This window comes from Octodon degus, unplaced genomic scaffold, assembly GCF_000260255.1.
Source record: "Octodon degus isolate 3935 unplaced genomic scaffold, OctDeg1.0 scaffold00010, whole genome shotgun sequence".
In the NCBI taxonomy this organism is placed as follows: Eukaryota; Metazoa; Chordata; class Mammalia; order Rodentia; family Octodontidae; genus Octodon; species Octodon degus.
The window spans coordinates 10,586,787-10,591,136 of NW_004524586.1; the positions used below are offsets into that span (position 1 = coordinate 10,586,787).

The 4,350-nt window shown below is 53.6% G+C and overlaps 1 protein-coding gene across 1 annotated transcript in view; it reads right to left on the minus strand.

Annotated features, from left to right (window-relative positions):
* Jakmip3 (Janus kinase and microtubule interacting protein 3) overlaps window positions 1-3,621 on the minus strand; it is a 160,233-nt gene extending 156,612 nt beyond the window's left edge. Inside the window, exon 1 of the mRNA XM_004625564.2 lies at window positions 3,545-3,621. The gene's annotated coding sequence lies outside the window, so the exon portion shown is untranslated. The remainder of the gene's footprint in view (window positions 1-3,544) is intronic.
* Between the last annotated feature and the right edge of the window lie 729 nt (window positions 3,622-4,350).

A 4,350-nucleotide genomic window follows, 5' to 3' on the forward strand; every position in this document is an offset into this window, starting at 1 on the left:
ATAGTCAAATTAAAAATTAGTAAGGGGGCTGGAGAGATGGCTCAGTGGTCTAAAGCACCTACTTGGAACAAGCTTGGCAAAGCACAGGGACCGCGATTCAATCCCCCAGCACCGCATGCCAGCCAGCCCCGCCCCCAGGTGGGCTGAGCTGGCCCCCCCACACTAAATGAATAAATAAATAATTAAAAAAATTAGTAAGACTGGACTGGGGGGCTGGGGAGATAATACAGTAGCATAAGCGCCTGCCTGGCAAGTGCGAAGTCCTGAGTCCAATACCCAGTACCAAGAAAAAAAAAAAAAAAAGGACTGGAATGGGGAGAGGGGAAACAGAGCATTATAACAAGCAAGCAGTTTCCACTGAGATGCACAAGCTCCAGACATCTGTTGTATGACCTCGTTCCTGTACCTGCAGTCAACCCATCCTCCTGACCTCATTTAACCAATCACCTCCAAATGCCATCATGGGGCTGGGCTTCGATGTGTGAATCTGGGGGAAGCCATCTACTTCATACCCTGAAGGACCTAATGATTAACAGTTACCGGGGAAGGAGTCAGTCGGGGAAGGAGTCAGTCATGGGTGGTATTAATTGCACTTTTCTAAAATTTTAGAATTTCCCTTATAATCAGAGAAAAAATAAGTCCAAGGTTGCACAGGCCCAAGTGCTCACGTAGTATAATGGCAAGGACTTGGGGAGAAGTGAGACCTTCACACACAGCATGGCTTGCACAGAGGACCTCAATTTTGGGGTGTGGGGCCAGGAACATCCTAAAGTCCTTGTGAGTGCCACATTGATGCACAGTCTTCATGGGTATCTGATCTGTGTCCTCCTATTTGGTAGCACCAGCTGGAGGCCAAGAGAGGAGATCGTAAATGAGGGCCCCACCCTGGAGAACTTTTCAGACAGCCCAGAGATAGGGCAGGAGTGGGGTGACCTCGGCGAAGTCATTGCTCGCGGTGCACAGAGCTGCTGCCCTCTTGAGCCTCTTCCTGAGGCAAATCAGTGAGTCCCTGGCAAGTAACCCTCTGCAGAAGATTCTGGCAGCAGGTGACCATGCACAGCTTGGTGGCTGGAAACCAGCAAGCTGTCCAGGAGCCATGAAGCAAAGGTCCCAGTGCTTGGCAGTGAATGATGTGGCTGAGCTGACTCTGCAGGGGAGGGGAGGAGGTTTGAGGTTGGCAGGGAGGGTGGGGAGAGAGGTCAAGACCCAACAGGCAGAGTGGGTGCAATCCTGGTATGGGATCCAGGCCCTAGTGGAAGCGACCCTGGACTATTCCTAAGAGATGCCAATCCTAATCCTGATTTGGAGGCTTGGGAGAGATCTTTCTCCACTCTCCAGGTTTCCTGCTCACTGCTAACTGAAAGATTCCAGGTGACACTTTGCTTCCCTTACCAGTGTGCAAGCTCTGGAGGACGAGGCCCATGCTGCTTCCTAGGGCGGCTGCAAAGAAGGGCACCAGCTCCACCCACCTCCGCAGCTCAGCCCTGAGCATCCTCCACTCTCTCTGGAGCCATCAGCCCATACCCACCCTCCCTAACACGGGTGAGGAAATCAGAACAGTGCCTGGCCTGGAGCAACCTAATCACCACTATTTCCTCTTTCTTTTCTTTTCTTATACTGACAATTATTATGCCATTTGTCACAATGTTTTCAAAATCGCAAACATCACAAATGAAGTTTTTGGTGCCCCAATCCCAGAACCTGGGACTTACTGAGTATGAACAGCCAACTGCCATCACTTAAATCCTGCAAGCTGGCTCCTTTGGAAGACGGGAAATATTAGAAACAAAAACTGCATGGACAGGCTTGTCACTGGATCCTAGAGGTGGCAGGAATAAAGCTACAGCTCTTGGGCTTGGGAGACGGCTTAGTAGAATTAGCGCTTCCCTGGCAAACCCAAGGACCTGAGTTCAATGTCCGGATTGGCAAAAAAAAACAACCCAAAAAACAAAAAACACAGCTCTCTTTACCTTTTCCTTTTCATATCTCACTTTAAACAATATGGATGGCATCTGTGTAAATATTTTTAGTACCAAAAACATGCCCTGAAACAATAAGCTTATACATTTATTTCAGTTTGCTTGGAAATCTTATCTCAAATCAAAACTGTGTCTCTAATCTGACTTTCAACTCAAGCTCAGTGTTGTAAAACTCCCTTTTCTCCAATCTCACTCTCTTTGTAGAATGCCAACTATTGCATGCAAGCTGAGAAGTTGGACTGCTTCCTATCTTCTAAATTAGTGACAAGGATCCCAACCAACTCCGAGCCAGTGGATCCTGCTGTTTTCCCAGCCACAGGGCCGCGCCCAGCCCAGGGAGCCCTGGCAAAGTGGACACTGAGGGCTCAGACACTGAAGCACAGATGGCCCTGGATCCAGCCCTGCTTCTTCCTCCTGAAGGCACACCGCTGTGCTTGACGTCAGTACGTTTCCTGGAAACTGTCCTACACGGAAGGCTACTCGTAGACGCTGAATTTACAAGAAGGTATGTGGAGCTCTACCTGCCCATTAACTAAAGTACCTCTGGCAGGTTGTTGCCAGAGGGAGTGTGGACTCAAGGCCGCAAATCAGTTCTCAGGGAGAGGCCCTGGGAACCTCTTGTCTGCCAGCTCTCAATCCTCAGCCTGACCGAGAGCAGGAAGGGTCCTCCCTGGCTCCTTATCTGCCCGCAAAACAGAGGACATTGCTGACGTCCTGCTGTTCCGCAAGGGAATGCTCGGATCTGATCTGCCCGACACCAACCCCATCTCTTGTGTTTGCAGACAGCATACATAAAAAGAAGAAGAAGAAGGAGAAGAAGAAGAAGAAAAAAAAAGAGACTGTAATACATTTCACTACAGCATGAAGAAAATACTAAATCAAAGCCTAAGATGCAAAGCAGATTATTGTCAAAGACACCAACCGCGCTTCTCAAGAAGCAAGGTCAAAGGGGTATGCTAAAGAATTTTTTTTCCTAGGAAAACTGTGCAAGCCAGAGCGGCCTCACCGACTCTTAAACCAAATCTAATCCTTCATTTTGTGCCTTCCGACATTAATCAACATCCGACAACTATACAGCCGCCCCCCCTACGGAAACCCAAAATAAGTGAAATTGAAAACTAGATTTAAAAAAAAGAAAATCGCCAGGCAGCACCTCCCTGTCGGAGGGAGGCCCAGTGGAAAAGCCGAAAGGCTCCAGCCAGCCTGCGATCCCCAGCACCTGCGCGGCCCCACCCAGCTCTGCGCCCCGCGGCCTGCGCGCGGTGCGGCCCCAGCTCGGGCGCAAACCGGGAAACAAGCTCGGTGGACATAAATGGCCAGCGGCCCACGGAGGTCGTGTTGAGGCTGAGAGGACCGTCCGGGGCAGGGGCGCCCAGCCCCAGGACCCGAGACCTGCAGGACGCCCCCGCGCCGCGGACTGCCACCAGCGGGCCCCGCCGCCCTGCTCCCCACCCCGAGGACCCCCGCCGCCCGCCCGAGCCCCACCGTGCGAGGCGCCGCGGTCCCGGACGCACCGAGCCAGGCGCCGGCGAGCGCAGAGAGCCGGTCTGAGGGCGCGCACGTACCTGCCCGCCCGGCTGCTGGAGCGCCGGCCCGGAGGACGGCCGGCTGCAGCTCACCGAGGCTCCCCGCGAGCAGGCTCCGGCCGGCGTGGGCTCCGAGGCGGCAACGTCCGACAGCCCCGCTCAGCCATTGCAGTGGCGCTGCGGCGGGCGGGGGGCGCGCGTCACCGCGGGCGGGCGCCCCGAAAACCCGGCCCTCCCCGACCCTCCAGTCCTGGGGCCGCTCCCGCCCAGGGCGCGCGCGGGCTCAGCGACACCTGCCTTCTGTTTTATCTAGATTGTTCATCTTATTCTATAAGGAGCAGGTTTGTAATGTATTAAAATCAGAAATGACGCTCCTGAAGATAACCTGGCTGCTGCAGAGAAGTCTGCAGAGGGAGGGCAAGAGGCGAAAGCCAGCCACGTTTAACAGAGCGTTGCTCCCCGCCAAGACCACGGGCGTTCGAGGTGCCAGGCGCGAATTATTTAATCCCGGCAGGAATTACTCCCGTTTCAAGCCGGGTCTGAGCAGCCCTGAGAAGCGCGGGGAGCTAGCTGCACGTGTGTGCTCCAACCTTTAACTCTTGGTTTCCCATCTCCAAACGCTGCCTCCCGCAGCCCGGCTGCTAGAGAACGCTGCCCCGAGCCTTGCGGCCCAGAGTCGTGTCATGGAATCCGCAGTTTCCTCCTTCTCCCTTCTACTTGTGCTCTTTTTGGCTCTGCGCCTGTCAAGTAGGAAAATATTGGGGCCGGGGAGATAAGATAGCTCAGTAGAATAAGCACTTGTCTGGCAGGCACAAGGGCCTGAGTTCAATCCCTGGTTCCACAAA